Below are 18073 nucleotides of genomic sequence, written 5' to 3' on the forward strand. Positions count from 1 at the left end.
TCACCGAGGTTCAAAAATAGGAGTTGGCTACACATCAGGTTAAGGGAGCAGCCCTATTTTGGTAAAACTCGTGTAAAGAGAGTATAGATTTGACGACTTTGGCTTGGATAGATTTTAAGACTCGTTTTTACTAGAAGTTTGTTCCTACTGCTATTCGGTCTCAGCTGAGTGATGAATTTTTTAAGTTGACTCAAGAGGGTAGAACAATGATCGAGTATGTCACCAAGTTTAATGAGTTGTCTCGTTATGCCCCTTACTTGGTTGACACACAGGAGAAGAAGAATGAGAAGTTTATTAAGGGATTAAATCATTACCTACCTAAGTTCATTATTCCCTTTGATGCTGAACCATTTGACAGAGTTCTTGGCTTGGCACTAAAGTATGAAAAAAATGAGAAACGGTTTAAGGAATAGAAGGCCAGGGTCGAAGAGACTTCCACAGGGAGTCATTTCCAATAGCTTGATGGGAACAGATACCGACCCTATGATCAAAGGCGTAGGGGTCAGCAATTTCAGGGGCTACAGCAATAGGATAGTTAGGGAAATTTCTGGCCTCAAGGTAATTTCCAACCCTAGGGGCACTATTATCAGAGATAGGGTGGTCCACGGCCACAGTGTTATCAAAGATAGCAGTAGTAGGTGCCATAAATGGGTTATCGTCCTCTCGTACCTCAGTTGGAGGGACCTCCACCTATCAGAGAAGTAACACCTCAACTAATCAATAGGAAATATTGGGTGTCAGCAGTTGGGACAAGTAGTCAAGGATTGCCCTCAGAAACAACAGGCGTGGTAGGGTCAGACAGCTCCAGCCAGGGCATTTGTAGTGATACTAAGAAATGACAAAGTGCCAGGTACTTTTAATCTTTTTCAAGAACCCATTAGAGTACTTTTTGATACTAGTGCCTCTCATTCTTTCATATCTAGACAGTTTGCAGAAAGAGAACACCTTGTAACTACCTCCTTGTCTAGACCTATTCGTGTTGAGACCCCTTGGTAGGGGAAATTACTCTTTATGAGATGTATAATGATTTTGAGGTTGATTTTGTAGGAAGAGTCTTGTATACAGTCCTAATTGCGTTAAGGTTTGAGGGCTTTGTAATTATTTTGGGTATGGATTGGCTGCGAAAACACTTTGTGACTCTAGATTGTGCTGGGAGGACTGCGACTATAGATATTCCCAGTATGCCACTTCTTACCCACACTTATAATGATGGAGGAGAGTCGGTCATGACGAGTTTTCTATGCTCGGTAGAAATCCCTAAGCAGGATATTAGTGAGGTAGATGTGGTACGCGAGTTTGAGAATGTATTCCAAGAGATATACAGACTTCCACCTCGACGTGTAGTAAAATTTCGCATTGACTTAGTGTCAGGAACTGCATCGATTTCTAAGGCGGCATATAGAATGGCGCCTAAAGAGCTTGTAGAGATAAAGAAGCAACTGGAAGAGATGCTTCAGAAAGGGTTCATACGTTCAAGTAACTCCTCGTGGGGAGCACCCGCGATCTTTGTCTCCAAAAAAGATTGTATTCTCCGCATGTGCATAAATTACAAAGAGTTGAACAAGGTGACTATCAAAAACAAGTATCCGCTACCTAGAATTGATAACTTGTTGGATTAGTTGAAGGGGGAAGCCATGTTCTCTCAGTTTGATCTCAGAATGGGTTACCATCTGATGGGTGTATTGGAGGAAAGTATACCGCTTACTACTTTTCAGATTTGATATGGGTTGTACGAATTTCTTATAATGCCTTTTGGTTTCACCAATGCTCCTGCCTATTTCATGGACTTGATGAACATAATTTTTCAACCGTGTCTAGATAAGATTGTGATTATCTTCATAAATGATATCCTGGTCTATTCTAAGAATGAGGAAGAACGCAGAGAACACTTGAAAGTCATATTGCAAACTTTGAGGAAGTAGCAGTTATACACTAAGTTCAGTAAGTGTCACTTTTGGGAGAAAGAAGTTCTATTTTTGGGGTATGTTGTGTCCAATCAGGGGATAGCGGCAAATCCTGAGAAAGTTGTTGCAGTCAAGGAATGAAAGCAGCCCACAAACCCTTCAAAGGTAAGGAGTTTTTTAGGACTAGCAGGTTATTATAGGAATTTATAGAGAAGTTTTCCACTATTGTAGCACCCATGACCAAGTTAACCCGCAAGAATGTGAAGTTCTTATGGATAGATGATTGTGAGAGAGCTTTCCACGAATTAAAACAATGTTTGAATACAGCTCTGGTGTTAACTATACTAGTACAAGGGGAAAAGTTAGTAGTGTTTACTAATACGAGTGGAACTAGTTTGGGATGTGCGTTGATGTAGCATCAAAAGGTTGTATCTTATGCCTCGCGACAGTTAAAACCTCATGAGAGACATTACATTACTTATGACTTGGAGTTGGCAGCAGTTGTTTTTGCGTTGAAAGTGTGGCAACACTACTTGTTTGGGAAGTGCTTTGAGTTATACATAGATCACATGAGCCTCAAATATTTTTTTTTTCTCAAAAAGACTTGAACATGAGGGAACAAAGGTAGGTTGAATTCATCAGTAGTTATGATTTCGAGATCCTTTACCACCCATGGAAAGGAAATGTGGTCGCAGATGCACTTAGTCGATAGCATGGGATAATAGTTTCTTTGATGATTCAGGAATTAAAGTCCTTGGAGTTAGTTTCGATGCATGATGTTCAACCAATAGAGAGTGTCGAGAGGGCATACATTGGTAGCTTGACCATGCAGCCGACATTACTGGTTAAAGTTCATCAAATATAGTATTTAGATGGGTTCCTCGTCAGTAAGCTCGATAACCTTGTAGTGGATTTGATCGCTGATTGTCCTACTAATTGGTCTGTGGACTCAGGGGGGATTGCGATTCAAGGGCATGTTGTATGTACCTAACATCGTTGAATTTAGGAAAGAGATTATGGATGATGCCCATAGGTCTTGATATACCATTCACCCTGGTGGAACTAAGATGTATCAAGACCTGTAGAGGAAGTTTTGGTGGGAAAGTATGAAGAAGGACGTATGAGAGTATGTTTCTTGATGTTATGTGTGTCAACAGGTTAAGGCAGAACACCAACCACAATTTGGACTTTTGCAGCCTCTCAAGATCCCTACTTGGAAATAAGAGTGCATCTCTATGGACTTCATGGATGGGCGACAATGAATCTATTTGGGTGATAGTGGATCAACTCACCAAAGCTGCTCATTTTATTCCTATTAGTGTTCACCGAACTACGGATAAACTAGCTAGGCTGCATATTCGAGAGGTGGTGCGACTTCATGGCGTACCAGTGTAACAACCCTGACCTGTGATTAGCTTATAATCTTTGATTAAGAATTCCTAACAAGTAATTAAGAAGAAATTCTGAATTAATTATATGTCTATTGTATTACTTATGTCTATATCTATCTGTGATAGGAATATATGTTGGTAATTTTGTTTCGGTATAGGAATTGAAGGTTTCATCAGCATTCAAACACGGAATTGACTCCATTTATTTTTTATTTAGAATTTTTAGAATTTTATGGTAGGTTTAATTGGATTTCGATTCAGAACCAAATAATCAGAATAAATTAGATTAAATTAAGTTAAGTCTAGTTTCATTAAATCCACTAGAGGCACCTATATAAGCTCAATGTTGTCTCATACCACTATACACACACTTCATCATCCTTTTAACATCAAAAATGTGAAAAGAGAGGGAGAGGAAGGGATTGAGGCTAAAGGAAGAGAAAAGAGAGGGATTGCTAGACAATAGAAGGAAATTGGAAAATTTGTGCAAGAAATTCCTAGAATTCAAAGAATTGAGTCTTCAACGTAAGAATCGAGTCTTCAACGTAAGAATCCAACCTAGGAACTAAGTGTTTGAGTTATCTAGAGCATGAAACCAAGAGAATCAAGTTGATCAATGCAAGAATTAAGTTAACGAATTAGGAAGGAAGGACATATAATGCATGCATGTATATTTTCTTACATTTTGAGCTTAATTTTCTAGAATTCTCACATGCATGTAACAATTCTAACTTAGTGTTGGGAATTCACCATGTTTTCCATCATTTCACTTTATTTGATCATGATTTGGAGGCTTTGAATTCAATTTATTACATACATGTTATGTTTTAAAAGTTTCTAGTTTTGTTTTGTACAATTGGCAAAGTTTTTAGGCTTGATTTTGCGAAATGATTTGTAATTCATCATGTACTATGATTTTCTCAATGTTCTACTAAGTTTTGGCCCAAAAGGATGTGTTTTGAAGCCTTGAAATCAAGTTTTGAACTTGGGAAGCAAATCTAGAAATTCTAGAATTTGCACTCTCCACTTGAATGATGAAGTCTACGCTCGAGTGAAGAATTCGAGCTCCCAGTACTTTTGCAGAGTTTCGGGGTTAGCTCAAGTGGCAAAACCTAGAGCTTCCACCCTTATTTTTGAGCCTCTGCTCAAGCGTACGAAGTTGCACCCAAGCGTAAAATGAGAGCTCCCAGAAGTTTTGCAGAATTTTACAAACCGCTCGAGTGTAGGAAGTTTCACTCGAGCAGAGACCCTGTTTACTCAGTCTTTGGCTTGAGCGACTGTCGAGTGTCTGTCAAGCATAAAAATCAAGCAATCAGTACTTTTATAGACTTTGCAGACTACTCGAGCGACCAAAGTTACGCTTGAGTGAATTACCCTATTTTTGAAAATTTAACTAAGTGTTTCAAATCACATTTTGGCGTCCTCATTGTATCCTAGCTATTCCTAAGCCTTAATTAAGACACACCAAGATAGAAAATAAATGAGTTAATTGTTTTTCGAGTGTGTGTTTCAATGTGTATCCGTTATGTGTTTGTGTAGGTCACACGCCGTCATCCGTCTGATCTATCTGCTCTATTTATTCTGCTACTGGAGCTGTCTGTGAGTAATAACTTTGTAAAGTTATGTTTAACTTTAATTATTTTCTGAATGATATGAAATGATCTATTTTCTGAAATGCTATTTTCTATATGGATGAATGATTGTTCAGATTTCTGAAATGTATTCGTGGTACCCTTAGCATCATGTGATATATGTTATCTACTCTGTATACATCTTGTGTAATCATGAGTCAACTGAACGTCTCATGTAATCATGAGTCAACTGAACGTCCCATATGATCATGGGTCAACTGTTATGAATCCTTATGAACGTTTTTGTGCACATGAGTCAACTCTTTACGTCCCATATAAATGGGTCAACTATTCTGTTAGCGCTAATGGATGTACCACGTATGTTTATCTGTGAACTTTGAATATGAATATGAATTTGTTTCTGACTGTGCACCCTGATTTCTGAATCTACTATGGACTTCATTCATTAAAACCTTTACTTTGTTATTATTCACTGGGCTCCAGCTCTCTGTATTATTAGATCTTGGAGGACATGTTAAGAGCTTATGTCCTCAATCTTGGTGGTAGTTGGGAAAAACATTTGCCATTAGTGGAGTTTGCTTATGATAATAGCTATCACTCAAGTATCGAGATGGCACGTTTTGAGGCTTTGTATGGAAGGCCATGTCGATCACCTGGTTGTTGGATGGAGGTAGGAGATACGCCGTTGTTAGGGCTAGAGTTGGTGAGAGAGACCACAGAGAAGGTGAACATTATTAGGAACGTATTAAGACTACATAAAGTCATCAGAAGAGTTATGCTGATAGAAAACGTAAGGGGGTTGAGTTGAATGTTGAAGATTTTGTGTTTTTGAAGGTCTCACCGATGAAGGGTATCATGCGGTTCGGAAAGAAGGGAAAGTTGGCACCTAGATTTGTGGGCCCATACAAGATAACTAAGAGGATTGGTAATGTGGCTTACAAACTAGCCCTACCACCTGCTTTAGTTATGATTCACAACGTGTTCCATGCAATTTCATTGCAAAAGTGTGTGCAAGACCCTTCCCAAGTAGTATCACCAGAAGTGTTGGAGATTAGTGACGATCTAACGTATGTGGTGCGACCGGTTACTATTCTAGACCAGGATGTAAAGCAGTTGCGGCGCAAGAAAGTGAACTTGGTGAAGGTGCAATGGAGCGAGGATGAGAATGATATCACTTAGGAATTGGAAGAAAAAGTTTGGTGTATGCACCTGGAGCTTTTTGCTTAGTACTCTCTCCTATCGAATCTCGGGATGAGATTCTTTTGAGGTGTGTATATTGTAGCGACCCTAAATTTTCTTAAGTCATTATTTATTATTTTTAATTTTAAACCTAAAATAAATTTATGGCGAAAGTCTCTAATTTAGAGGTAAAATTTATTATTAAAAAAATATATATAGGGGACAAATTAGTTAGTGTATTTTGATCTAGTAATAGTGGTATTTTATTTAAATTAATGGAGAGATAAAATAAAATAAAACAAAAGATAATAATAATTTAGAGCCTTTTTGCTTAGATACATATATAGGAACCCTAGGTTGCCTATCAAATTTATAGTAGCAACAACAGCCACAGGAAAAAATAAATAAATAAGTGCTCTGTGTGTTTGTGTGTGTGTGTGTGTGTGGTGAGAGAGAGAGAGAGAGAGAGAGAGAGAGAGGTGTTGAAAAAAAGGTTTAGGGTTTTGTTTTGGTGGCGTCATTAATTCCTCAAGTATTTCTTTGATCTTCAAAAAATAATTGTGAGTGCAAAACCCACTTTCCTTGATTTATGTTTATTTTGTTGTTATTATTTATTTATTTGATGTTGGTTTGATATTGTATTTACATGAAGATGATGGATTGATTTTAATTATTTTGGTTAGTTGTGTATGCAAGGTTTAGGATTTTTATGTATATTTATTTTATGGATGTAATCACACTCATGGATATTTGAAATTAAAATAAACTAGGCACCCATAGATAAATTCCGAATACTCTACCATAACTCCATGAAATGTTGTTTAATTTGAGTGCTGGTGAGAAAAAGTGTATAAAAAAAATGAGAATTATGAGATTTATTTGAACGCCTTAGGCTCGGCATTGTTATGTTTATTCTCATAAATAGATGAGGGTTTGGGTATATATATTGTTGCCTTGTTCTCAAGAGTAGACGAGTGCTTTGATTTACGCGTGTACATATATGCTAACCGTTCGAGGAGTGTGGGTCAAACTTGGGACAATATCCCCATGCAAGCTTGGCTTTGAATTGTGTTCATTTATACATCTTGAACAATAGTAAACGATCTCGATAATTTATGAAATTTGGGCAGTGGCATGTATACGTAATTCTAGACAACTTTTGTATTTTAACTTGTTACTAAAAAGATCAATTAGAACTTGTAATCGAACAAATCTTGGTTACAATAGTTTTTATACATTTTAGCAATGCAAACTTCGATGTCGTTTTAACCCACGCAATGAGCTCATTTTCATTGATTTCTCATAAATGAAAGTAAAACATTATTCTGAACATTTTTTGTGTTTTGAACTTTTCTGAGAAAAATCATTCTGGGGCAATTTATTTTCGTTTTCCGCTTCAGGTTTTTTGTTCAATTCCCATCTAGATTCTTCTATCAAGTTTTTCTCTCAACCTGTTCAGATTCTACTAAATTCTTCCGCTTGGCCTTTTACGAAATTTGATTATGTACAACTTTTGTTCTTTGAGTTTTGGTTAATTCGAATGATTATGCATGAAACGGTGCATTTTTTATACTTCTTCAGGAATTTACTTATGATTAAATTGTACTAACTTTATTTTTTGTAGAATGGTGGATGTTACTAACTTTTTATGTTGGGCTAGCCCACCATATTTATTTTTATTTTTATTTTTTTATACTCGATTTATATTTAGTTGTGTACGGGAAAGAAACTAAATGTCACCATATCTCGGGAAACTACCCCTTCCTCTCGGTGCAGATGGAACTACTTGTCTTGTCCTTTAACAAGAATTAAATGTACTTTTGTTTGTGTCTGGTGGACACGTGAGTGTCAAATCTTGTACTCATACTAGTATACTTGTATACTGACCCGTTTTGTCTTTCGGCATCTCAGGTGCGCCCTGTTTGAGTGTAACCAAGCTTCTATAGTAGGATTAGTTGAGACTACGGTGGTGACGAGAAATAACTATGGTTGTAGGATATGTCTGGTGGACTTCTTTTGTTTTCTTGAGTTTAGGGTTGATATTAGTTTATTTATTTATTTATTTAATCTTTTCTTTATGACCTTAGTATTTTGATAAATTAGCATTGTGGGTTACTTTTTAACTTTACATTATTTAAGTTGTTTTAACTATTTGTTGCTACTTTAATGTGGAGGAATTGAATAGTTATTAATTTATGATGGATGACTTGATTGGTGTTTGTTAATTTTTATTTTTTTTATCCCCTGTAATTTTTATTTTTTATTATTATTATTTTTTTTTTTTGAGCATTGAAATTTACTTAAACTAGATTGAAGCGAAAACATTTAGATTTTGTTTCACCCTTAGGATTTGGGTGATGCAATATTGATTGGGATTTAGTCCTAATTTAATATTTAATTGTCCAAATTTTGAGACGTGACACAAAGCAATGTGGGATGGACACCCATTGGGCTTTTGCACCATGTATTTTTTTTTTATAGCAGATAGCATTTTTGTTCTCTCTTTTTTTCTAGTAGTTGATTGTTGATTGTTGTTCTTGTTTATAATGATAATGAATCTTGTTGATGAAGAAATCGATTTGTAATGGACAGCTATTACAATGGATAGGGAGATGGAGAGAGAAAAGAAATATTTCAATGGATAGGGGTTTCGTTTTTCAACAAATACAAAAAAAATGAACAGATATGTTATTGATGATGATGACAGTGAAACATATTGCAATAGATAGGGAGACTGAGAGAGAAAAGAAATATTTGAACAAATAGGGCTTTGTATTTCAACAGAGAGAAAAAGAATGAACATAATAAAATTTGGACAGATGTTTGAATCGATAAAGGGAAAAAATTGAATTGATAAGAAAAAAAAAATTGAGCAGCTAGATATAAATTTGAACAGATAGGCAAAATTTTGAACATATATGAAATTTTTTAAATAGAGAGTCAACGAAGGTCAACATGTAATAAAAAGTCAACAAATAAATTAAGGGGTAAAATCGAAAAAAAAATGTCTTTCAAAACACGAAAAATAACTTCTCACCAAACTATTTCTCAAATGATAAACCTCACGCTAATAAAACTAAATAGGAAAATTTGGCTATAAATCCCCTTTTCCTTCCTTTCAATGTTAAAAGGACTAAGAAAAAAATTATATTTTCTAAACCCCCTCGTAATTATAAAGTCCTTCATAAAGGACAAAATTTATTATTTAAATATTCAAAAATGCTTCAGAGTTTGAAAATGCTGAGGCTCGATTGGCCCAAATTCAAAACAATGTTGTAGACACCCCATTTTTTACTACCTTTGAGACTTGGGTGCCACTGATCATTTACTTGGTGATGAAAGGTGTGCAGTGCAAAGGTTCGATTTCTTTGGCAAGGAGAGAGTAAAATCCCAACTTTACACCCTATTTTTGGACCAAAACATTTTTGACAAAAAGATTTTAGACCTTAAAACCCTTTATTTCAAAATATTTTTGAAAAAGGTTTCTACGATGTTTCAAGGCTCACATTTCGTTAAATGTTGCGCTTTTCGATAAACCGAGTAAGGACAAAGTGGAAATGAATGAAAGAGAGGTGAGCTCATTGAAAAATCTTTAAAACATCTTGTTTAGAGGTTTGAAGTTGAAGAAAAGAGGAGAGAATGGAAGAAACCTAGTTGGGGAAGAAGTTGGGCATGAACCGTTAAGAGAGAGTCAAGCAGCCCTTACTAAATTGAGCCTATCCATTTCTATATTTGGATTTCAGATATGAGACCACCACCATTGGAAAGAGGACTTCCGGGGCTTTATTTTACACTCAAGAATCTTCTAAGGCCGAGTTTGGATGAGGGAGATATGGTTGTTTGAAGTTAGGCATCAATCCGATTAGGACCGAAACTAAGCAGTCTTCACTAAAAGAGGGATATCTCTCAACACAGTTGGAATTTTGATATGAGGTTGACACCATAGGAAAGCTTACCTCTGGGGCTTCAATTGGACACAAGAATGACCTGAAACGTAGTCCATATGAAGGAGATATGCCCATTTGAAGTTTGACCTACAAAGCAGATTTTTGCGGTCAGCCAGAAAAGTAGCCGGTCGGCCACTTGAGGTGGCCGGCCGGCCAGGAAAGGTAGCCGACCGGCCACTTATGTCCAAACCTCATATATTTTGCAGATCTTTTCCCTTCAGCTATCCCAATTTAGATATTTCGACCAAGGCTTGCATTTTTGCTATATATGGAGGCCATATCTCTCATTTTGGGAGGCTGGCAAGTTTGGGAGGCTCTCTCTCTAAAATCCCTCTCTCTCTACAAAATTTTGTGAGCAAAATTTCAGCTTCTCTCTCTAGGAGCCTCTCTCTCTCTTCTTGTTTTGTGCCTTAAGCTTAGAATTCTCTACACTTTTGCAAAGAGACCCTTAATCAAACATTCTCATCTTGGAGTTAAGGTTCTTTGAGGCTTATTTGGAGCTCCTAAGGTTGGTTTAAGCTCGAATTTATACCTGTTTTGCAGCTGTGCTTCAAGGGTAAGAACCTGTCCCTTTTAAGCTTTGTTTTAGCTAAGTGCTTGGCCATCTTTTTACACTACTTTGAAACTGGTTTTGACCTCTAAAAAGTCTAATTTTAGGTTTTAAAATTGAGGTTTGAACCTTTTTTGGTTAGGGTTCCGCCCTTTTGCTCTTTGGCTTGCAAAGCCTTTTGAGCCACTCCTTCAAAGCCTTTCGAAGCATTTTTTTTTTTATTTTTTTTGCCTTTTAACCATCGAAATCCAGGGAAATTTTAATAGTAGAAAGTTGGTTTTGAGGTCCCAAATAGGAGGGGGTGGCCTCCCCTCCTTGTGTCTTGTTTGCATTTGTTGATGGCCTAACATGTGAGCATGTATTTCTACCTTTTTGTAGCTTTCTTCAAGCATGTTTTAGGCCTTATTTTCACCTGCTTTAACTCTATTTTTGGCAGGTTTGGTCACTTGTTGCTTGCATCTTGCACTTGTAGTGTAATTTTGCTTACTAGCCTAGCATGCCTAATGAGTTAGCCTATCATTCTAGCTTGTGTTAGCTTGGCTCCAGCATATTTTTGCTAATGTTTGGACATGCTTTAACTCTGTTTTGAGTGGTCTTGGTCATATGAGCCATGTATTGCATAGCTATAGTGCAAGTGCCTTCACTAGCTTTGTGTTTTAAGGCCTCTAACATGCTTTGCTTTAGATGATTGCATGATGTAGCATCATTTTACATGTGATTTTAGTGCATATTACTCTGTCACACTCTCACTTAGTTCACTCTTTCATTGCTTTTGAGAGTTGTGCTTTGTGCCTTTTTTGTGAGCCAACACATGAGCATGTTTTTCTTGCCATCTATGCTTCAATTCCAGCATGTTTTAGCTACTGATTTAGCATTATTAAGCTCTGTTTTGAGTTGGTTTGATCACATGAGCTTTGCTTTGTATGCTTGTGGTGAAATTGTGCTAAATTACCTAGCATAGGCTATTGTTTTGGCCTCTTAATATAGCTATTCTTAGCTTATTTCAAGCATGTTTTAGAACTCTATTTAGGGTGTTTTATGACTATTTTGGACTGTTGGTCCCTTTTGAGCTTTGTATTGCATGCTCATAGTGTTATGCTCTTCACTAGTTGAATGCCTTTGGCTTTTGAACATGTTGCTCATGAATTGCTTGCATGATTTAGTGTCTTTAGCATGCCATATCAACACTAAAAGTCTGCAACCTCCCTCTGTTTTTCACTTTTTAATTTGCTTTTGAAAGTGGTCTTGAGCCCTTTGTTGGCTTGAGCATGAAATTGAGGCACTCATGCCTAATGGTTTTAATCCTCTCTTGCGGGTTTCTACTAACCAACAGCATGAGACTTCTTTCATGCTCAAGGCGCTTGTGGCTTAGGCCACCTTTCAAATTAGACGACTATTCACATTGGACTTAACCCGTTAATGGACCAATTGGTAAGCTAAAATGTGTAAACAAGAATTAAACTAAGTAAAACTTGTGAAAGATAAGCATTTGTGTTGCATTGCGTGTGTTTGGATCGGACATTAATCCAAACATAAGAAATGTGGGATGTTTCGTACTCAAAGTGATGAAACGTGTCACATTTCTTGGTCGCCAACTCCCTTGATCATGCATGATAGGGTGGAGGCTCTTTGTGTATTGTTTGTGCATTCACTAAGCTTGTACAAGCTTGGTTTTTGGGCCATCATGCATTGAGATGCTTGGTTGGTAGCTTAAAAGCCGAGTGCCATTCTCCTTTGAGCTTAAGACATGATGAGGAGGGTGGAAGTACAAACTTTTCGTTGCAAATTCCTTGTCTTGGCTCTATTTTTCTCTGTTGCAGCAAAACCAGGAGTTTGGGAAAGGAGGTGGCCGACCAGCCACATACAGTGGTCGACCAGCCACTTGTACTAGCCGACTGGCCAGTTGGAGTGGCTGGAAGCCACTTTTGGTGACCAACCGGCCACCAGTCTGTTTTGGTGTAAAAAAGTCCCTGTTTTGAGGCAAAGGCAGTCTGAAGTTGGCACAATGTTCAGAAAACAGAGACGAGTGAAAACAGAGACAACCGATGGCAAGGCATTGGATTTCCGGGATGACGCCAATCAAGCATGCATGTCTCCCTCGCCCGCGAGGCCATTTAATTGCTTTAATTAATCAGAATAGCTAATTAATTCCTTTGTTTTGTAATATTTTAATTATCTTAGATTAGTTGGCTATTCAATTCAGTTTGTAATAATTAATTAGCTAAGTTAGTTAATTAGTTTTGTTTTGTAATAATTAGCTTAGCTTAGCATAGCTTAGCTTATTTATTCGAACCCTCCTTCGTGAGGGCACAATGTTGTAATAAGCGTGCGTGCGTGTGTGCATGTCTTCCAACCCCACATCTTTCTCTCTTTTATTTATCCACTTTCAATGGTTAGATTAGGGTCATTTTCGATTAGCATACCTTATGCTCGCATGCGTGCATCATTCATTTGTATTGCATGCACCGGGCTTGGCACATCATTCAAACTGCATTGTAATTCAATACAGTTACTTGAATACATGTTTCAAAGCATGTTATCAAATTGTTGAATTCATATACCATGATTAAATAGCCGAGCCTATTAATTGCATTATTGCATGTGTTGCATTAGACATCTGGTATAGTTAGGATCATGCATATTTCTAACTAGCTTTTGTTTTGGCTTGGAGCACACTGTAAGTATTTAGGCTTTAGCATACTTGCATGAGTGTAAGTGTTGCCATGTTTCACATGCTTGCCATGAGGCTATTTGCTTAAGTGATTAACTGCATGAATGCCTATGGATGAAGGCTTGATTGCCTGAATTGGGATAATTCATCGAATGTGAGTTTTAAGCCCACTTTGCAAAGTGGCAAAATCATGTTTTAAAGCCCACTTGAGGGTGGCAAATCCGCGCTTTAGCCTACTTGCGAGTAGCACTTTCAAACCATTTTCAAAAGCAAACATGAGTTGTTTTATTCCAATTTGCGTGGTCGAGTCTATACTTGTATGCTGTGCGCATCACATAGTAAGTTAGCTAATAATCGGAATAAGAACACATGTGTTTATCAGACAACATATCATGTTAGTAGAGGCCGATCTTTGATCGGACGAGCGGGGGTGCTCATTTCAGGACATTCCCCTCTCGTACCCAAGTTCCCGAGTCGAGGCAACTTTGGTGATGACGGGCACGTGGCCTTTGGCATGAGTCAGGGTTTCCTAAATTTCACAAAATAAAATATTTAGGTGGCGACTTTGTAATCTGGCAAAGCAGTCCATGTTTGGCGCTTTTTGATTCAAAATCGATTTTCCAAAACCAATTGCCAGATTTGGACTCTTTGGTGTTTATCAGTTTCGCATTGCACTTTGTAAGATTAGATTCAGAACCGTGATGGGAGTCCAAACTGTAGTAAGACCAATTCGCGCCTTCTCCGAAAGGGAGGCGCGCGGAGAAATTCGAGTGCTACAGTTTCTAGCGACTCTATTGGGGATTTAGAGAACTTGACTCGAAACTCATGATATGTTGTTTCAGCTACACTTATGTGTTTCTTTGCATTGCATTTGCATTGGTGTGCCTAAGTCACAGTGTTTTCCATCTGCTATTCCTGAGCAGTTTGCCAGAGGTGTGCTTAGAAAAACGTGCCATAAGCTGACCAGTTGTGGGCTTTACCACGATGGGAACACAAACCTTGGATCTGGATCATCGCTGTACCGTTTGATCCACCTTTCACTTCTCGGTGTTAGGTGCGAAAGGTATATTAGGTGGGCTTGCTGAGGCACCCTTTTTGACCATTCGACCTAGTTGCATATCGGAAGCCATAGAGACTGTTCCAAACTAGGACGGGTTGCTCACCCGAATGTAGGATTGTATAAAACTGCATGCATGCATAATGAACCCCTAGTTCCTGATGAAAATAGGACAGGGAAACCCTACCCCATCATAAGGGTGTTTTGGCTCTCACTTGCTTGATATGTTTTGTTAGGGTGTGTCTCTGCAAGAATGTATGTATCAGTTGCAAGTCTGAGTATCAGTTTGAGGATATCAGTTTTCAGGAAGAATTTTGGGGCAGAATTCAGTAGAGAGCATAGTCATTCAGCTATGCTCATATATGTTCTAGTGAAACCAGGCTGAGATGGTGTCTGTTTTCTCTTTTGCAAGGTAGTCCTAGAACCATAGCTTCAGAAGGCTCCAATATGTCCCGGGTACATTGGACTTGTATCGATAGACTTTGTCAGGTCAGAATTGGTTCAGAAGTAACTTGTGTTTACCTCACCTCCACCAGTTACAAGACGAAGGAGGTTTAGGTAGAATTCACCAGTGCAGGTTCTACAGCACTCACCCCTCAATTCACCCAGGTTTAGTCTGGTTTGGGAACAGTTGTCTACATTCAACTCAGCACGAGATCAATCACCCATTCCCATGGCTCAGTATCCCACAACCAGTGTGGAAGAACAAATACAGCACCTGTAACAGACAATCGAGGCACTGCAGTAGGACGCAGTCCATCAGGCTGAAGTCACGGCTCGTCAAGGATGAAGTGATAATCCGGCTACAACAACAACAGCCACGGCTGGCTGCGACTTCTGCATCTCATGCACCTCCCACGGGGTAACCCGACACCCGGAGCCACTACCCATACTGCTAATGTCCAAGAGACTCAAGGCAATCCAGCGGAGCCAATCCCAAAACAGGCCTTGAAAGCTCCTGTCTATCAAACCGAAGCTCCGTTTGAATTTGAGGTTGACCTAACTGCACTTAAGGTCAATAAACTGGAGAAGTTATTCAAACGAGCACAATGAGTGAACTCCATCTTGGATTTAGAGGACAGGTATACTGAATCTATAGTTACCTTACTAGAGCGGTTCAAAATGCCGTATATTGACCGCTTCGACGGCTCTAGAGATCCAATGGTGCACCTCCACCTATTTTCTGATATCTTGAGACCAATGGGTCTAACCCCAACCCAGAAGTTGTCTCTCTTTGGCCAAACCATGTCTGGGATAGCCGCAATCTGGTGTGCGAAATTGGAGAACTTTGCGAAACAGAATTGGGAAGAGCTGGCTGAGGCCTTCCTTGCTCAATACTCCTACAACACAAAGATCGAGGTCACAACTCAAGATCTCAAAGTCACCAGCCAAGAGCCAAATGAGGGTTTTTCAGTGTTCGTGACGAGATGGAGAGCAAAGGCCTCAATGATGACTACAAGGCCTTCTGACAAAGATCAGATCAGGATGATTGTTTGGAATCTGCATGGCAAGTTGCTGCAGTGGATGATCGTTCTACCTTTGTTTACCTTTCCAGACCTTCATGAAATGGGGGTTCAAATAGAGGATACCCTCAGACAAGGGATCTTTGTAGAAGACAATGAGCCTGTGAAGAAGAATGTTGGTCACAGTTCCAATGCTACTACTGATGGTAGCACAGCTGCGAAATGCTCAGAAGTAGACACTGTCACCACTTCCCTCAATGGCCAAAAACCAACTATTTCAACTCGGCCCCAAGCCCAAAACTTCCATCCTTTTTACATGAGTCTCTCTCAAGCTTTGAAAATGTTGCGAGAAGAAGGGTACCTAGAGCTCCTAGAACCTCAACCCCTTCCAAATCCTCTTCCACCAAGATATGACCCAGCTAAATATTGTGCCTATCATCAACAGCACGGTCATGATACAAACCGTTGCATCCGCCTCCATCATAAGATTCAGGATCTTATTGACGAAGAGATCATAGCTCCACCAAAAAGACCTCAGGCTAGTACTAACCCGTCACCTCTACATCTCAATCTAATCCATATACTTTCATCCACCTATGACCCCAGTATATACATCACCCCGGCCCATTTACCTAAACCTGAGGTGTTCATTCCAGACAGCATGGACTTATGTATGATGGATGCATTTGAACTCCAATCATCTCAAACTCTTGAACCCACTACTTCTAAGCTAGTGAGCATGATTGAAGATCTTCATAGAACAGTGGCAGATTTAGCCTTTGGGGTTTTGGCCCCATCATCAACCACATCACATACCAGGGATTTTATTTCAAAAGGCTCCCCAACCTTGGGACGGGCTGCACTGGAAGAAGGCCAATCTCTTAGCAAAGTGGAGGCCAGTGATAAGAACAAGGCAAGGGCAGGCATTGATCCCTATGAACATCTTCTGTGGGCTGTTGAGGCTTTAAAAGCCAAAGGACTAAACAAACAATAAGTGCTTGCAGTTGTTACAAAGACTGTGGATGACGCTTTTGCTACTCAGAATGAGGGCAGTTTGAATCAAGCGGCAAGCCGGGAGAAGGGCCGCCGTACCAGAAATGTTCCTTTCAGCTCTAATCCTGCACTCGAAAGAGATCAGCAAACCCAGTCAGCGCCCACCAATCCCTTTGCTGGTACGTCCAACACAACTCCACAAACTTCGATGTACCCACCCCAAGGCCAGAGGGTCTTCAATCCCCTCTACATAACTTTGGCCAAAGCTCTCCAAATCCTCATTGGACAAGGCCATCTCAAACCCCTTGAGCCTCGGCCTCTACCGAATCCCCTTCCGACCAAGCATGATGCTGCCAAGTATTGTAACTTCCATCAGCAAACCGGCCATGACACTGGCCTTTGCTTTCGTCATCACCATAAAAAATAAGATTTAATTAACAATGGGGTCATCACTGCACCAGGTCCTGCAAAGTCTATTGGCACTGGATTAGTGAACTTGGGGGATAATGTAATTATATGATCAGGGGATGAACCACCTGCGGATGGCGCTCAGTTTACTCCAGATGTGATGGATGGCACGCACTGTTTTGAGCAATCTGTAAATGCTGTTTTTGTACTTTCTGACTTGGGTATTGGGTCAGTCTTGTTATATTGTATTGAGTCAGTCTTTTTGTACTGAGTCAGTTGAGTCTGTCTTGTTGTATCGGGTCAATCCTGTTGTGTTAGAGTCGGGTGATTTCGGGGGTGTTACTTCGGACATCACTTGCTTGTTTTATGTTTGTCTTTTACACTCTTTCTTTTGAGTCTGTTCCTGCCTTGGAGCTAGTTGTGCCAGAAGATTTAAATGAAACAGCAGAGTTTCTCACCTACTTTTCTGTGCCTTGAAATCATTGCATTGACCTAAGTTTTTCAAAACTTTTTTAACGCTGTGATAAAAACAAAGAGAGAGGAATTCCTTTGGATTTGCAAAAATTTGACCAATTGAGAGGAAGAGAGGCATGCTAAGCCCTTAATAAATGAGATCATATTTGTTAATGTGAGTACTGAGAAGGATCCTAGTTTAGTCCAGATTGGTGCTACATTGTCTTCACGAGCAACTAGTCGCTTTCTTAAAAGATTTCAAAAAATGTTTTGCGTGGTTCTGCGAAGACAAGCGTAGAATTGATTTTGAGATTGTGCAGCATAGAATCATTCTCAGCTTCAAGATTCAACTCCTTTCGCTTTCAAACCTTGAACTTGGATTCAGAACGTTCAATGGTCAACCATAAAGGAGGCCCGCCAGGCCAGATTTGAAGCAACCCATGAACTAGGGGCAATAAGGTCATG

The 18073-nt window shown here is 39.1% G+C and overlaps 1 pseudogene; it reads left to right on the forward strand.

Annotated features, from left to right (window-relative positions):
- Positions 1-1226: 1226 nt before the first annotated feature.
- Positions 1227-18073, forward strand: part of LOC114304164 (G-type lectin S-receptor-like serine/threonine-protein kinase At1g11300) — a 72892-nt pseudogene continuing 56045 nt past the window's right edge.

The sequence above is a fragment of the Camellia sinensis genome, chromosome 9 (assembly GCF_055761805.1).
Source record: "Camellia sinensis isolate YWXY chromosome 9, ASM5576180v1, whole genome shotgun sequence".
NCBI lineage: Eukaryota > Viridiplantae > Streptophyta > Magnoliopsida > Ericales > Theaceae > Camellia > Camellia sinensis.